General features: G+C 44.5%; 1 long non-coding RNA gene across 1 annotated transcript; it reads left to right on the top strand.

The window, feature by feature from the left end:
- Nucleotides 1–828: 828 nt before the first annotated feature.
- On the top strand, nucleotides 829–1,560 carry LOC115086121. Its single transcript, XR_003855085.1, has 3 exons — nucleotides 829–861; nucleotides 944–1,087; nucleotides 1,171–1,560. It is a non-coding gene; the product is annotated as an uncharacterized LOC115086121 (long non-coding RNA).
- The last annotated feature ends 17,228 nt before the right edge of the window (nucleotides 1,561–18,788 follow it).

Below are 18,788 nucleotides of genomic sequence, written 5' to 3'. Positions count from 1 at the left end.
AGAGCCAGTCTCAGGAACAACTATTGTGAACAGTTTAATAAAACTCCTATCAAGCCTAGGCATAATTTACTACATGTATGCTGACGACATACAACTCCTCATTCCAATCACTTCCACCATAGAAGATGCAATATTGATAGCAGCCTCACACCTTGATGCAATTCAAAATATGCTAAACAACCTAAAATTATGTTTAAACATGAGCAAAACCGAATGCATTCTAATCGTAAGAAAAAACTCAGGATCAATAACCACACCACCCTTCCAAATTGATAACATCTGCATACAACTCAAAGATATATGTGCCATTTTGTGTCCCTGCTCTATGATTTACATTGGTCAAACATCTAGACCGGTAAAATTACGAATCATAGAGCATAAGAGTAGAATTAGAATGGGTAGAGAGAACGCTCCTTTAGTTAAACACTGGTTAGAAGCAAAACATGAAGTGGAACAGTTAAGATTCTTTGTGGTGAAAAGGATTGATTTGCAGTGGGGAGGTGATTTATCTGCAGTTTTGAGAAAAGTGGAACAAAGGTTCATTTTGAGTGGCAGACAATTTCGCCTCAAGGGCTTAATGGTCCGATTGAATGGCAAGCATTCTTATGAAGATATGGGGATTTATGTTAGAGGATGTTATTTTATACCTTGATTCAGTGAGTGGAATGAGATGAGATTGCTTGGAGTGAGTTAATTAGGTTACATTGATTTGAATAGTGGTTTTTTATGTATCATGAAATGGGATAATGAACATTGCTTAATTGTCCAAATGTTGATTTGTTTGTGTATATAAAGCTTTGGAACTGTGTATGGGGTTACATCATCATTATTCGACGTGATGTTGTCAGTTCCGGGTGTGACGTAAGTAGCCAGCCAGTTGAGCGCTTGTTCAGGTAAGCAGGGTTTTGTTACATTGTATTATATTTTGTTTCTTTGGTTGCAGTGTGAGCAACCTGGGATAAGGAGATAAAACAATTGAACATGAAGTAGTTTCTTCCAGCGAGTTGAAAGATTATTGCATACAAAGCTGGGCTTTAAAGACAGGAGGTGCAAATTTCAAGGCAATGAAGAGAAAGCAATATAAAAGGTAGAATTTGTGATTTGATGGGTTACAGATATTTATATTAGTGGCTGTTGGATTGTTTATAATGTTTTTGAATTATTTTTAAGACAGTGAAAAGAGGGCAATGTAGACGTTCGTTGGCGATATATTTTCCCTGATGAAGCCCGGGGAGTACGGGTGAAACAAGGTGTCCTTGTCGGATGGATCCAGTGGATGGTGCTGATGTTGTCTTGGAAAGTTTTGGATAATACAAGTCATCGGGTGGAAACTTTGTGAGGATTTTGGAGAATAATTGATAAGCTTTGTTGAACTTGCTGTGATAATGTGAAAGTATTTACCAAGTGTTTATCCTTTTCAAATGTTGAACAATTAGAGTGTATTATACTTATTATATATTTTGGGGTAAACTGGGTTTTATTGGTATCACATGGGATTTGTGCAATTCATGGTGGGTGGTTTTAAAGTGAGAGATTGAATGGTGGGGTGAGGTGTGTATGTTTGCGCTAGATAGTAAATTTTTGTCTAGTTAGGATTGTTTTAATATGTTATCTTATGAATAAAGAACGTAAATTATATGAATATTATATGTTTATATTCATGAGTTCTCTTATGTTGATGCAATTATATACATAAAGAGAACCTAGTATAGACTTTACCCTCAGTGTGCATTACAACTCAAAGATAACATAAAAGACCTTGGCATATGGATTGACAGTGAACTAAACTACAAAAAACACATTGCAACAAAAACAAAAGAAGGTTTCCATAAACTCCAAATACTCAAACACCTAAAACTGATGCTTCACCTCCATGAATTCAGAACCATCTTACAAGCCCTCATTTTCACCAGCCTTGACTACTACAACTCACTCTTGATAGGACTACCTAAAATGGCCTTAAAACCACTTCAGTTACCACAGAATGCCGCTGCCAGAGTCCTAACTGGTAAAAAGAAATCAGACCACATCACCCCCCCGTGCTCAACAATCTACACTGGCTACCGGTAGAAAAAAGAATAGAATTCAAAGTTCTTACAATTCTACACAATGTAATTCATAAAGCAGACAACACTAGGGATGTGAATCGTTTTTTGACGATTTTAAAAAATCATCAGATATTTTTTAAATCGTCAAAAATCGTTAGAGTCGCGATACAATAGAAATTCCCCCGATTTATCGTGAAAAATCGTAAATCGAGGGAGGGTGGGAAAACCGGCACACCAAAACAACCCCTAAACCCACCCCGACCCTTTAAAACAAATCCCCCACCCTCCCGAACCCCCCCAAAATGTTTTAAATTACCTGGTGGTCCAGTGGGGGGGTCCCGGCGCGATCTCCCGCTCTCGGGCCATCGGCGCCATTTTGGCTGCCACTAATATAAATGGCGCCGATGGCCCGATAAAAAAAACCCGCACCCGACCCTTCAAAATTACCCCCTTAGCCTCCCCCACTCTCCCGACCCCCTCCCCAAACTTTGTACACATACCTGGTGGTCCAGGGGGGCCGCAGGGAGTGATCTCCAATTCCCACACTCCCACGCTATCAGCTGCGCTAAAAAAAATGGCGCCGATGGCCCTTTGCCCTTACCATGTGACAGGGCAAAGGTAGCGCCGGCGCCATTTTGAATATTGGCAATACGGCCCGCGTGCAGGAGATCGCTCCCGGGCCCCGCTGGACCCCCAGGGACTTTTGGCCAGCTTGGGGGGGCCTCCTGACCCCCACAAGACTTGCCAAAAGTCCAGCGGGGGTCCGGGAGCGACCTCCTGCACTCCGGCCGTATTGCCAGTATTCAAAATTGTGCCGGCACTACATTTGCCCCCACAATGTCACAGTGGCCGACCGTTGGCCATTTTTTTTAGCGCAGCTGATAGCGTGGGAGTGTGGGAACGGGAGATCGCTCCCCGTGGCACCCCTGGACCACCAGGTATGTGTAAAAAGTTTTTTTGGGGGGGTCGGGAGAGTGGGGGAGGCTAAGGGGGTAATTTTAAAGGGTCGGGTGGTTTTTTTTTTTTATCGGCGTGGGCCTCACTAAAAAAAATTAGTGATGTGAATTGGAATCAGAACGATTCCAATTCACATCTCGTAACGATCAGATTCCCCCCCCCCCAGCCAAACCCGATCGTTAAAATGATCGGGCACACGATTCACATCCCTAGACAACACAGCCCTGGACAATGTCATACATATACTAGGGATGTGCAGAGCAAAATTTTATGTTCATATTTTTTATGTCCGAAAGGGGGTCCCACTTGCGGCCAATATGGACATAAAAAAAATCCAATGAGTTGGGTATATGTACATATGTGCAAAAAAAAAATTTAAACCCCCTCACCCTCCTTAATCCCCCCCCCCAGACTTACCACAACTCCCTGGTGATCGAGCGAGGAGTGAGGACGTCATTTCTGCAATCCTTGGCGAGAAGCATGTGACATCGGTGGCACGTCGAGTGACGCGGCGTCACGTGATTCCCGGCTCGTTCGCGCCGGACGGCTCGTTCGGCCCAAAAAGAACTTTTGGCCAGCTTGGGGGGGCCTCCTGACCCCCCCAAGCTGGCCAAAAGTTCTTTTTGGGCAGAACGAGCCGTCCGGCGCGAACTCGCCGGGAATCACGTGGCACCGCGTCACTCAGACGCGACGTCACGTGATTCCCGGCTCGTTCGCGCCGAACGAGCCGTCCGGCGCGAACTTGCCAGGAATCACGTGACGTCGGCGTCACGTGATTCCCGGCTCGTTCGCGCCGGACGGCTCGTTCGGCCCAAAAAGAACTTTTGGCCAGCTTGAGGGGGTCAGGAGGCCCCCCCAAGCTGGCCAAAAGTTCTTTTTGGGCCGAACGAGCCGTCCGGCGCGAACGAGCCGGGAATCACGTGACGCCGGCGTCACTCGACGTGCCGCCGACGTCACATGCTTCTCGCCAAGGATTGCAGAAATGGCGTCCTCACTCCTCGCTCCATCACCAGGGAGTTGTGGTAAGTCGGGGGGGGGGGGATTAAGGAGGGTGAGGGGGTTTATATTTTTATTTTGGCTCAACAATTGCGATTTCCCACATATCGAACATATCTATGTTCGATATGTGGGAAATCCGATCGTTTATGTCGAATCAATTTTTTAAGTAAAAAAAAAATATGAGTTGCGTTTTACTAATGCGGTCAATCCGAATGCACACCCCTAACATATACACAGGTCACTACGTACGACTAGGTCAACAAGTAAACTACATCTTGATGTGCCATCACTACCGCTAGCCAAACTGTCCTCCACGAGAAACAGAGCCATCTCCATCATTGGCCCAAAATTATGGAACTCTTTACCTCAACACCTGAGCTCACAAGAAAAATTAAATCTTTCAAAAAAGATCTCAAAACATGGCTATTCAGCCAAACATTCAAAGATGGCATAGGATAAGACAACAGACCACACCTATTGCATTTCTACTTCGGGCATGCAATATCATTCCAATGACTATCTCACTGACTCACTGAAACCTTATCGATTATCACCCATTATCAATTCTTTCCCCTTACATGATTTGAGCACGGATATATACCTCGTTATATTATAGATATTGATTGGATTAAGTTGTTGTTCAGAACCAGTTTCAGTTACTGTTAAATGCTTTAGATGTAACAGGTTGTTGTAAATGTAAACCGGAGTGAAGGCGATTTTTGCTATACCTCGGTATATAAAAACTGCTAAATAAAAAAAAAAAAAAAGATAATTTTGATGTTGATTGAATTGAGGTTTTGCTCCTATGGGATATTTTTCTTGAAATAAACTGGTGGGTCACATGTTTGGTGTAATGCTATAGCGTTTTGCTTTTTGGGTATCACTGCTGAGTTTTATATAGTAGTCTTTCTTGATTCTTGTCATGTGAATATTTTCAGTCATTGCCAATGTTCTTCTATAATGGTCTAAGCCAAGTTCTCCTAGGGGGAAGTTTCCATAAATGGGTTTATCTTGCACATACTTTGACAGGAATGAACCTCAGTCATAAGCCAGGGTATGTTAGGAATGATCTTAATCTCTCATATTTGCTGCTAATGCCCTTCTTAGTACTTGCATTGTGCAAACAGTGCCTCCTTTGGAAGTCAGGCTGTCTTCTAAGGTGAAGGTGCTCCCCTGGGTCTCCACAAAAGGATCTAGTTCAAACTTCTGTTCACATTGCTTGTACAGACCTGTAGTTTCTGGCATCAGATTGGGTACATGTTTTGTTCTATAGCCTTGAGTAATATTTCTTTTTGCAAATATTTGCATAGCATTTATTTATTTATTTTTATTTATTTACACTGATAATATGCCACCTACGCCTATGCTCTAGACAGCTTAGAAGAACAAAAGCATACATAATAAAAAAACAAATGAATACAAAACAGTTAATATACTGGCACACAAATATCAGTCCTAGACAAGTTGGAGATGACACATGCAATTTTAATTCATAGAAATGCTTGCCTGACCAGAGAGATTTTTAATAGGTCATGAACTGGAGCATCTGTCTGTTTGCCACTCTACACTGTAGCATTTCCTCTCAGCCTTTGTGTGTCTCACTTAGTGGAAGCACACACTACAGCGCTCTGTATTTTGTGTCACATGAAAGGGGACTGATTTGTAGGGATGTGAATCGTTTTCCATATCGTCTTAACGATAGAAATCGTGTGGCAGGGCAAGAAAATCGTCTTAGGCACGATTTTTTAGTTAAAAAATCGTTAAAAATCGTTTTTTCCGATTAGTGCGCACTAACTGGGAGTTAGTGCGCACTAACTGAAAATGATACAATTTGACACTTTTCAGGTCAGTTAAGGTCAGTTTAGGAATGAATATGTATTCCTATTGGCTGCCCTCTTATTTATTCATGTTACCAAGTTTCCTACTGACAGTATATGGGGGATGGGAAATGGAAACAGTTGGTAGCTTGACAAAACAAGTAATGTGATCAGTCAATGTGACTAGAGCTTGTGCCCTAACCCTGATACCAGGGGTATTGTGATCTTCCTGCACACAGTGCCCTATCCCTATTAATACCAGGAGTGTTGTGATCTTCCTGCACACAGTGCCCTATCCCTAATACCAGGGGTGTTGTGATCTTCCTGCACACAGTGCCCTATTCCTGATACTGGGGGTGTTGTGATCTTCCTGCACACAGTGCCCTATTCCTGATACCGGGGGTGTTGTGATCTTCTTGCACACATCCCGATATCAGGGATAGGGCACTGCATGCAGGAAGATCACAACACTCCTGGTATTAATAGGGATAGGGCACTACATGCAGGAAGATCACAACACTCCTGGTATTAATAGGGATAGGGCACTGCATGCAGGAAGATCACAACACCCCTGGTATCAGGGATAGGGCACTGTGTGCAGGAAGATCACAATACCCCGGAGGAGTGAGGGTCAGGCAGCTCCCCCCTGTCTGTGAAGCCAGCCTCTCACTAGTAATGCAGGGAGGGAGCTGTCTCAGACTTCACCATCCTCCCCCCCCCCCCTTACCCACACACCATTCACTAGCTGGGACATGGGGGAAGTCAGGAGTGAGGGTCAGGCAGCTCCCCCCTGTCTGTGAAGCCAGCCTCTCACTAGTAATGCAGGGAGGGAGCTGTCTCAGACTTCACCATCCACCCCCCCCCCCCTCACCCACACACCATTCACTAGCTGGGACATGGGGGAAGTCAGGAGTGAGGGACAGGCAGCTCCCCCCTGTCTGTGAAGCCAGCCTCTCACTAGTAATGCAGGGAGGGAGCTGTCTCAGACTTCACCATCCTCCCCCCCCCCCCTCACCCACACACCATTCACTAGCTGGGACATGGGGGAAAGTCAGGAGTGAGGGTCAGGCAGCTCCCCCCTGTCTGTGAAGCCAGCCTCTCACTAGTAATGCAGGGAGGGAGCTGTCTCAGACTTCACCATCCTCCCCCCCCCCTCACCCACACACCATTCACTAGCTGGGACATGGGGGAAGTCAGGAGTGAGGGTCAGGCAGCTCCCCCCTGTCTGCGAAGCCAGCCTCTCACTAGTAATGCAGGGAGGGAGCTGTCTCAGACTTCACCATCCTCCCCCCCCCCCTCACCCACACACCATTCACTAGCTGGGACATGGGGGAAGTCAGGAGTGAGGGTCAGGCAGCTCCCCCCTGTCTGTGAAGCCAGCCTCTCACTAGTAATGCAGGGAGGGAGCTGTCTCAGACTTCACCATCCTCCCCCCCCCCCTCACCCACACACCATTCACTAGCTGGGACATGGGGGAAGTCAGGAGTGAGGGTCAGGCAGCTCCCCCCTGTCTGTGAAGCCAGCCTCTCACTAGTAATGCAGGGAGGGAGCTGTCTCAGACTTCACCATCCTCCCCCCCCCCCCCCCTCACCCACACACCATTCACTAGCTGGGACATGGGGGAAGTCAGGAGTGAGGGTCAGGCAGCTCCCCCCTGTCTGTGAAGCCAGCCTCTCACTAGTAATGCAGGGAGGGAGCTGTCTCAGACTTCACCATCCACCCCCCCCCCCCCTCACCCACACACCATTCACTAGCTGGGACATGGGGGAAGTCAGGAGTGAGGGTCAGGCAGCTCCCCCCTGTCTGTGAAGCCAGCCTCTCACTAGTAATGCAGGGAGGGAGCTGTCTCAGACTTCACCATCCTCCCCCCCCCCTCACCCACACACCATTCACTAGCTGGGACATGGGGGAAGTCAGGAGTGAGGGTCAGGCAGCTCCCCCCTGTCTGTGAAGCCAGCCTCTCACTAGTAATGCAGGGAGGGAGCTGTCTCAGACTTCACCATCCTCCCCCCCCCCTCACCCACACACCATTCACTAGCTGGGACATGGGGGAAGTCAGGAGTGAGGGTCAGGCAGCTCCCCCCCTGTCTGTGAAGCCAGCCTCTCACTAGTAATGCAGGGAGGGAGCTGTCTCAGACTTCACCATCCTCCCCCCCCCCCTCACCCACACACCATTCACTAGCTGGGACATGGGGGAAGTCAGGAGTGAGGGTCAGGCAGCTCCCCCCTGTCTGTGAAGCCAGCCTCTCACTAGTAATGCAGGGAGGGAGCTGTCTCAGACTTCACCATCCTCCCCCCCTCCCCCCCCCTCCCCCACACACCATTCACTAGCTGGGACATGGGGGAAGTCAGGAGTGAGGGTCAGGCAGCTCCCCCCTGTCTGTGAAGCCAGCCTCTCACTAGTAATGCAGGGAAAGAGCTGTCTCAGACTGGTATCAGGGTTAGGGCACTGTGTGCAGGAAGATCACAACACTCCTGGTATTAATAGGGATAGGGCACTGTAAGAGATGACTGTAGTAGATTGAATAAAGATCTGATGTTTCTGCTCTCCTCACACCAAACAAAAACAACACACAAGCAGAGAAGCCCTTCTTACAAAGCTGAGCTAGTGAGTTAAGTAGGAGGAAAAGTAAACATACTGGTGCCAGTGTGGCTACTTAAAAAATACACTTACCAACAATCAATTACATATATTTGAACTGTGTACAGTTCCAGCCAGGACCACCTTTCTAAAATGCACAGTGATTGGCAAATTCAACATGCACTAGCATTTCAGGTGCCTGCTAACAAAAATAATAAACAAACAAGTTCTAGTCACGTGAGTGCTGATCATTACATTACTTTTTTTGTCAAGCTTCCAACTGTTTCCATTTCACATCCCCCCAACCATATTGGTAACATCAATAGATAAGAGCACAGCCAGCCAATAGGAATACATACATACATATTCATTCCTAAGTGACCTTTACTGACCTGGGAAGTGTGAACACTTTGTTTCATTTTCTGTTGGTGTTCGTTAGTTTCCAGTTCCATTTCCCATCCCCCCAACCATCACCTCAGTGGTAACCTTGGTAACATCAATAGATAAGAGGGCAGCCAGCCAATAGGAACACATATTCATTCCTAACTGACCTTCAGTGACCTGGAAAGTGTTTATTTGTATCATTTTCAGTTAGAGCGCACTAAATCGAGTTAGTGCGCACTAATGGGGAGTTAGTGCGCACTAACTCGAGTTAGTGCGCACTAACACGATTTAACGATTTTTAACGATAAATCGTTAGAATTTCTATTGTATCGTGTTCTATAACGATTTAAGACGATATAAACATTATCGGACGATAATTTTAATCGTTGAAAAACGATTCACATCCCTACTGATTTGTGTATATGTGTGTGTTCATACACCTGGGTACAACTGTAACACTAAAAACCCCAGCCTGTGTACTAATCATCTGTATAAAAAAACCTGCATCATGCTATTGCCTGTGGCAGCAAAGGGCAGATATGGTAGCAAGAATGGGAGAAGAAGGGATCTAAGGAGAAAGCCTATTCCTGTACAGGGAAATAGTGCCAATACAAGATGATTCTAGTAAAATTAGACCAAAAGTCCCCCGACCAAAATAAAAAGAGGTGATTTTATTTATATTCCACTTTTCAGCACTTCAACGCAGGTTACATTCAGGTACTTGCCTATCCCCAGAGGGCTTAAAAGCTTATTTTGTACCTGAGGCAATAGATGGTAAAGTGACTTGCCTAAGGTGACAGGGAGCAACAGTGAGACTTGAATGCTGGTTTTACTGGTTCACAGCCCACTGCTCAACCACTGGGCTACTCCTCCACAGAGGCAGAGCCAGGTAAAAAAAAAACTGGAAAACTTTTGCCTGCTCCCATCTCCTCCTCTACTGTGGTTCCTCAGATGCAGAAGAAGGAAGAGTAATTTAAGATTGGGCTCAGCAGTGTGGGGACAGTGTCGTACCTACAATACCTGAATGTAATCCACTTTGAAACGCTTAAAAAAGTGTGAAAAGCGGAATATAAATCTAAATAAGTAATAAATAAATGAATGAAAAAGAGTGGGAGAGCCAAAAGCAGTACAGTGCTACCACCCACCTCAGTTTCCTCCCGAGAACTGTCTGCAGAAAGTCTTTAAATGAAGTGGTAATTCAGATGAATCATGTCTGGGATTTTCAGAGTCATGAGATATTGAAAATCTTATAGGTGAGAAGGATTTGGGGAGTCTAGTTACCAGCATGCCATTCAACGATCAGTCACAGGAGACAGCAAGTGATTCTGTCAGGACAAAAACAAACCCCGGGATGAGAAGGCAATGGATAGCATGATAGATGCCCCTGTCCTTTTTCTTCCCAGTCCACCCTCCACCCCAGTCCCATCAGCAGAACCCAAGGATCCAGAGAGGGGATTCTGCAAGAAATCAGAGGTATGGAGACACTTTAGAGCTGGGAAAGACCAGAATTTTGCATAATACATTCACTGTAGAGGAATGATACTGGGCCATAATACAAACTGTGGTACGCAGCATCTTTTGAAAAAAATGTACACTGGTTAGCATTGGTTTTAAGGGAAGCAAAAGTGGTAGTCTCAGGACCCCATCTTCCACTCAAAGAAATAGCAGAAGGAAAGCCACTGTAACATGCCAGCGACCACAAGCCATTTCTCCACTGTCAGCATTCTGTATCTCTTGGTCCTGGGCCCAGGCACAGTGTCCTGAAATCTGCTGGGGGTCGCCTGTCATGGCTCCAAGCATCCTGCTCCTCCATCATATCTGGCTCCTCTGAGTAGGCCCCACAGTTATGCACCAGTTTTATAAGACCCAGCAACCCCACCTCCCGGTGGCACAGGCTGATGATGTCATCACTGTTACACATAAAAGGAAGCCCAGTCCTCTGGGCCAGCACCAGAGCAACAGGTTCTCTTCTCTTGTTCCTGCACTAGTAGTTGTTCCAGTTACTGCTTCCTGGATTTGACATTGCCTGACCTCAACTCTGCTTTGGCTTGCTGCCTTCCCTGACTCTTGCTTGACCTCGATTCTGCTCCTGTTTGCTGCCTGACCTGACTCTTGCCTGACCTCCGCTTCTGCATGAACTCCACCTGTCTCAAACATTCCTGCCTGATCACATCTCTGCCTCTCAAATTGGTATAGTTCCTTGTGTGGTCACTCCCTGATCCACCACAAGATGGACCTAGATCCCTATCCATTTATTTTCTAGCTTAATAAGGACATTATTCTTTTTCAGCCCCTTCTCTTGAGACTGGCTGTGATTGGTGTTCTCAGTCTACTTGGGGAGGCTAGGAGTAGGAGCAGTGTGGTCATTTTGAGTTAGTCTTTTGAGAGTAAAGAGCTGATTTTTTTTCCCCTGCTGGGTTGGGCCTGCTAATCCAATCTATTTTATTTGCATTTAGAGGAGATTCCCCATCATTGCACTCCCTGCCTGAGAAGGTCTGCCTTATTTTTAAAAGAGAGACTTGATTGAGATTTTTGGATATTTGGTGACTGGAGTGAAAACTTTAATCCTTTAGTGAAGGTAGTCCTTGGATCCAGAGGACAAGGGTTGAAAACCTGTGAGCCCTCCTTCTAGGTCAGAGAAGAAGCAAGAACAGTAACAGCACCACCCCAGAAAGATAGATATATTTTTGGAAGTGAAGAAATTTCCCCTTTTTGTTGTGAGGAAGATTTTGATCCAACCCTCCTCACAGGGAAGCTGGGCTGGTATAGTTGGTTTCCTGTGTGCATCAGACTTTTCCATCAGAGAAATCATATCTATTGGAAGTTCAGGAAGAAAGAGGAAGATGTGGAGACCCTCAACAGGATCTCCACTCTGAGGGACAAAGACACAGGCTGTGGGCAAGAGACAGAACTTTAGACTAAGGTAAGATTTTTCTGGGATTCAGGAAATTCCCCACAATAGGATTTCCCTAATCCACTGGGACAATCTATTCACTGAGAAGGAAGAGGGAGAAGTTCCATTCCAGAAATTGAGATAAGAACACAAGCCTAGTATCAGGAAGACATTGTAAATATTCCCATTGTACAATTTCATTTATGGAAGCTTAAATGAATATTGATGGAAGTTTTTAAGATAATCAATACATTTTATTTAAACACCCAGTCTGTGTCCAGCGTATTTGTCCCAGCAAATTTTTCCTAACTTCAAATTGGCAACAAGAGAAATTAGTAAATTGGTATTTCCTTAGGTGTTAACAATCAAATAATTTACCAAAATGAGGACTATCCAATGTAACTATTGTGGAGCCTTTATTCTGAGGGAAAGCATCTGGAAACTTAGAGCTTGCCCCATTTGTACAGAACTCTCTTCCTTGAAAAAGTAGCTGGCTAAAGTTAAAGCTGAATTAGCTTCAATAAAGATAATTTTACCCACATTGCATTACTCAGGAATTAATTCCCCATTACCACAGAAAAACCAGGAGTCAAGAAAAAAGAGAGATACAGTGGGCTCAGGTAGGATAAGACCTGTGACCCACAGACACCCATTCTTGACAGCTGGGCAGCCCACAAGTATATCCCCCCCCCCCCCCTTCCCCACTCACACAGGACATTAAGGAACTTAATAAAAAACAATATTACAGTGGGCTCGGGTAGAATTGGACCTGTGATCCGGAGACACACACTGTATCAAGTGCAACAAGTACAAAAAGCCTTCTCTATATTAAACACTGAAGAAGTTCTTGAGAAAAAGATTGAAGTATTACCTGAAAAGAGAGAAAAAAAACCCAATGCATACAAAAATTCCAGATCAGTAACCAAAGGAAAAAGCTCATTGTGATGGATGACTCTGTCATCAGTGACACAACTGCAAAGGGAAAGAGTGAAGTGAATAACAAACTCAACTAAAGTCTCAAAAAGAGACCAGAAAAAGCAGTAACCTTAACAAGAAAAGCTGGAAAGCTATGACCACAAATGCTCATAGTTTGGGCAATAAAATCCCAGATCTGCAAGCCCTAATGGTGGAGGCAGATTTGGACATTGTTGCTATCACAGAGATGTGGTTCACAGAATCTCATGATTGGGATAGGCAATACCAGCCTATAACTTGTTAAGGAAGGACAGGGTGGATAGAAAAGGGGGAGGTGTGGCTCTTTATGTCAGAAACAATATCCAAGCATCTGAGCTGCAAGAAAGATGGGGCAATGAAGAAGCACTATGGGCCAACCTAAAAAAAGATGATGGGGCATCCATTTATATTGGAGTGGTTTACAGGCCTCCAAACCAAAAGGAAGAGCTAGACAGAGATCTGGTTGAAGACATCCCAAAGATAGGAAAGAAGGGAGAAGTGGTGATCGTTGGAGACTTTAATATGCCAGATGTAGACTGGAGAATCCCATCTGCAGAATCTAATAATAGTAGAGAAATAGTGGATGCCCTGCAAGTAGCTTTGTTCAAACAAATGGTAATGGAACCCACAAGAGAAGGAGCTATACTCGACTTAGTGCTCACTAATGGAGATAATGTATCTGATGTCCAGGTGGGCACCCATCTCAGCACCAGTGATCATCAAACGGTATGGTTTAATATCACAAAAAGGATACAGAAAAGAAGCACAAAGACCCAAGTTTTGCAGTTCAAAAACACGGACTTTGATGAAATGGGGAAGTACCTGGCGGAAGAACTAAAAGGCTGGGAGAACGAGAGAGATGTGGATCAACAGTGGACCAATCTAAAAGGAGCAATTACCAAGGCAACTAATCTATATGTTAGAAAAGTAAAGAAAAGCAAAAGAAAAATGAAACCTATCTGGTTCTCAAAGGAGGTGGCTGACAAAATAAAGGCTAAAAGAACAGTGTTCAAGAAATATAAAAGATTCCAAAGGGAGGAGCACAAAGAAGAATATCTGGTACAACTGAGGGAGACGAAGAAATTAATCAAAACAGCAAAAAGTCAAGCGGAAGAGAGAATTTCCAAGGAGATAAAGAGAGGTGACAAAGCATTTTTCAGATACATCAGTGAAAAGAGAAAAGTTCAAGGAGGTATAGTGAAATTGAAAGGTGGAAATGATCAATGTGTGGAGAGAGACGAAGAAATGGCAGAAATATTAAATGAATACTTCAGTTCTGTGTTCACTAAAGAGGACCCTGGAGAAGGACCGTCGCTAGTTAACAAGAAACTTGAGGGGAGTGGAGTAGATGTAACTCCATTTACAGTAGAAAATGTATGGGAAGAGCTGGAGAAACTGAAAGTAAACAAAGCCATGGGGCCTGATGAGGTTCATCCCAGGATACTGAGGGAGCTCAGAGATATGCTGATGGGTCTGCTGTGTGACCTGTTCAATAGATCCCTAGAAATGGGATTGGTGCCGAGTGATTGGAGAAGAGTGGTGGTGGTGCTGAGGTGGTGGCCTGGATTGCAAACTGGTTGATGGACAGAAGACAATGTGTGATGATAAATGGAACTCTCTCTGAAGAGAGAGCGGTTTTAAGTGGTGTACCACAAGGATCGGTGTTGGGACCGGTCCTGTTCAATATCTTTGTGAGCAACATTGCGGATGGGATAGAAGGTAAGATTTGTCTTTTTGCGGATGACACTAATATCTGCAACAGAGTGGACATGCCGGAAGGAGTGGAAAGAATGAGACGGGATTTAAGGAAGCTGGAAGAGTGGTTGAAGATATGGCAGCTGAGATTCAATGCCAAGAAGTGCAGAGTCATGTATATGGGGAGTTGAAATCTGAATGAACTGTATTCGATGGGGGGAGAAAGGCTGATGTGCACGGAGCAGGAGAGAGACCGTGGGGTGATAGTGTCTAATGATCTGAAGTTGGTGAAACAATGTGACAAGGCGATAGCTAAAGCCAGAAGAATGCTGGGCTGCATAGAGAGAGGAATATCGAGTAAGAAAAGGGAAGTAATTATCCCCTTGTACAGGTCCTTGGTGAGGCTTCACCTGGAGTACTGTGTTCAGTTCTGGAGACCGTATCTCCAAAGAGACAGAGACAAGATGGAGGCGGTCCAGAGAAGGGCGATCAGAAAGGTGGATGGTCTTCATCGAATGACTTATGAGGAGAGATTGAAGAATCTAAATATGTACACCCTGGAGGAAAGGAGGAGCAGAGGTGATATGATACAGACTTTCAGATACTTGAAAGGTTTTAATGATCCAAAGACAACGACAAACCTTTTCCGATGGAAAAAAATCAACAGAACCAGGGGTCACGAGTTGAAGCTCCAGGGAGGAAGACTCAGAACCAATGTCAGGAAGTATTTCTTCATGGAGAGGGTGGTGGATGCCTGGAATGCCCTTCCAGAGGAAGTGGTGAAGACCAGAACTGTGAAGGACTTCAAAGGGGCGTGGGATAAACACTGTGGATCCATAAAGTCTAGAGGACGTGAATGAAGAGTGGGTGGCTCGCGGGAATGACGGCTACTGCCTAGAGATAATATCCTTATTCAATAAACATACACAGGTTAATGCGACTCCAGCATTGCTCTAAGCTTCAACAGCAAGAGGAAATGTGGAAAAAAGGATTTGCATTCATAAAAAAGCGGGGAGTAGCTTGCTTGTTACGGCGGTTACTACCCCAAACCAAATAAGCCTGATACTTCACTTTCAACAGCATAGCTCTCTGCTTCAGCGGCAGGGGAGAAAGACTGATACTCATACATATCCAGCATAGCTCTCTGCTTCAACGGCAGGGGAGAAAGTCTGATACTTCACTTTCAATGCATATGCAGCATAACTCTCTGCTTCAACAGCAGGGGGAATGAAGAAAAGTGGATCTATATACAGAAAACAACCAACAAGGACTAAATTAATTGTCTGGGTAAACAAATAAGCATGGGTGTAGCTTGCTTATTGCGGCGGTTATTACCCCTAACTAATTAAGCTTGAAATTTCACTTAGATGCAGTTCCAACGCTGCTCTCTACATTAATGGTGGGAGTGGAAGGGAAATAGAACCAAATGTTTACTAAGAGCCAAGAGTAACAGATAAGTATGAGGAAAAAAAAAAGTGTGAAGCTTGCTGGGCAGACTGGATGGGCCGTTTGGTCTTCTTCTGCCGTCATTTTTATGTTTCTATATGCAAACAGGTAACTACAGAGAAATATACACACTTAAGGAAATACACACTATCACCTGAGCCACGAAAGATCACCTTCACCCCCATAGAAAGTATCTACCTTTTGGGATCTACAGTGAGGGGAAATATGCCTGAGAAGACGGCCCCAGATAATAAATATATTTTCTATGACCCTATGGGAAATAGCAAAACCCGAGACAAAGGGTTAAACTTGGCCTGTCAGTCAGCATCCTCAGATTCCACAGTTTGCTCAGGCCATGACAGTTTGCTCAGGCCATGGACTCCACTGCCGTTTCTCTACTGGACTATCTGCAGGATCTCTTGATGGTCCAAAAATAGCTAAAGTACCAAAATCACATTATTTATTTACATTATTTATTTATTTAATAATTTTTATATACCGATTTTTCATGCAAGCATATCAGATCGGTTTAGAGTAGTTGGCATTATTGGGGCTCTGCAAGACCTGTCCTTGCAGCTAAATTGCAGTCATCCATAGCAGTGACAGCGTTATCTCTACCTTCGTCACAGTTGGCCACTGCCACCACCTCTTCTCAGTTTGCCTCTTATCTTTACCTGTCTCTGCCTCTCTGTTATGATGGTGATGCCAAGTCATGCAGAGGCTTCATCAACCAGTGTCTATTGACTCAAGAGTGATCTATTTCACTCTCGAGTCAGTTAACTTTGTGTATGAGCATGCAAAAGTGACCTTTATAATATCCCTGATGTTCAGTCAGGCACCGACATGGGCTTCCCCCTTTTGGGAGAGAGATGACCCCCCAGTCTTTATGATCTCCAAATATTTCTGACCCGCTTCAGGAAGCTCTTTGACAAGCCCACCTGAGCCTCATCCTCAGCCTCCCAATTACTCCTCCTGAGGCAGGGCTCTATGTGCATTGGGCATTATGTGGTACAATTCCACACCCTAGTATCAGAACATTTTGGAATGAAGAAGCACAGATAATCACATTCTGGCAGTCTTTTGGATAGGGTCAAGGTTTTACTGGCCAGTGGTGTCACCCCCACCAAACTGGATGACCTCATATCTCTGTGTGTGAAAATAGACAACTCTTCCAAAAGTGATCCCTGAGATGAAGGCAATGTCTGAGTATGTTCAGGAGAACCTCGAGAGAGGAATCATCAGGCCTTCCTCATCCTCTGCGGGAGCTGGTTTCTTCTTTGTTAGCAAAAAAGATGGGTCCTTGCACTCATGTATTGATTACTGGGGATTGAATACCATTACCATAATAAAACAAAAAAACCTGCCCTTTATATTGGAACTGTTTGATTGATTTCAAGGAGTTTCCATCTTCACCAAGTTGGATTTTTGCAAGGCATATAAACTCATAAGCATATGAGAAGGCAACTTTAACACTCGTGATGGTCACTATAAGTACTTCGTGATGTCGTTCGGCCTGTGTAATGCCCCAGCGGGTTTTCAGAATTTTGTCAAAAAAAATATTCAAGAACTACTTTACATGTGTCATAATCTATTTAGATGACATTCTGATCTTCTCTTTCAGCCTTTAGTCACAATGCTCTCAAATCAAGACGGTATTCCAGTGGCTCTCTATACACCAAGTTGGAGAATACATGTTTGAGCAGTCAGTTTCCATTTCTGGGGTATATCAGTTTGACACATGGCCTTCAAATGGATCTCTCCAAGTTGTCAGCAGTTATGGATTGTCCCCAGCCAATGGGCCTCAAGGCAATCCAGCACTTTTTAGATTCGCTAACTTTTACAAACAGTTCATCTACCATTACTCTACTATTATTGTTCCTATTACCACCCTTACCAAAAGAGTGTCTAATTCCAAGGATCGGCCCCTGAAGCTACCCAAACATTAACCCTCTTGAAATCTGCCTTCATCTCCACACCAATGTGGCAAAGGCCTGACACCATGCAATCCTGGAAGTCAATGCTTTCTCTGTAGACATAGGAATCATCCTCACGCAGTCTGTCCATACTGGCAAATTGTTACTCTATACCTTCTATTCAAAAAGTTTTCCCTAACAAAAAGAAACTCAGCATCAGTGATCAAGAACTTCTTGCTGTCAAACTCACTTTAGAAGAGTGGTACCACCTATTGGAGGTACCTTACATTCCTTTTTTTTTATCTTCACCAATCATAAAACCCTCTTATACTTCCAATCTGTCAGAAGACTCAACCCATGACAAACGAGATGGTCTCTGTATTTTTCCAGGTTTAACTTCTGCTTAACGTATTGACTGGCAGGCAAAAACATTAAAGCAGACTCTATATCTAGATCTTTCAACCTTGTAGACATCTCCAAAAACTTCCAGTATTTCATTCATAATTGTCGTCACCACTGTGGTACCAATTGGAGTCCCTTTGTGGAAACTTGGGCAGTAGTGGCTTTGGAAACAGCCAGGGAAATGAAGGAGGCAGACTCTGGCTGTTTCCTTATGTACACTTTATTTACAGTTAAAAAAAAAAAGAAACACAGATGTAGCTCATCTTGCTGTTCTGACAGTATTCAAACATCAATGGAAACATCTCCTTTCATAGGAAGGCTTACTATGTACTCTCTGTGGCCTCTTCCAACTCTCTGGGCCCTGTTTTCTTATCCCTGGTCTGCACTGATCCACCCTAGCCCAGAATTCCTTGCTGGACTTAAGAAGAATCAGTACAGATAGCTGTGACCTGTCCTTTAAGGTGTTCTGAGGGAGTTTCTAATATACAACCTCACATTTTCCAGGAAAGACTTTTGTGCCTAAGATTCACTGTCAGAAAGTCCTGAAATGGACCCATGATTCTATACTGACTGGCCACCAAAGTGTCCATAAGACCTTAGACCTTATCTCTTGCAACTACTGGTGGCCTATCTTAGCCAAAGATGAGCATGAGTATGTATCCACCTGCACTAATTGTGTGCACAATAAGACCTCTCATC

This window comes from Rhinatrema bivittatum, chromosome 2 (assembly GCF_901001135.1).
Source record: "Rhinatrema bivittatum chromosome 2, aRhiBiv1.1, whole genome shotgun sequence".
NCBI classification, from domain to species: domain Eukaryota; kingdom Metazoa; phylum Chordata; class Amphibia; order Gymnophiona; family Rhinatrematidae; genus Rhinatrema; species Rhinatrema bivittatum.
This window is presented reverse-complemented; position numbering and strand designations above follow the sequence as displayed.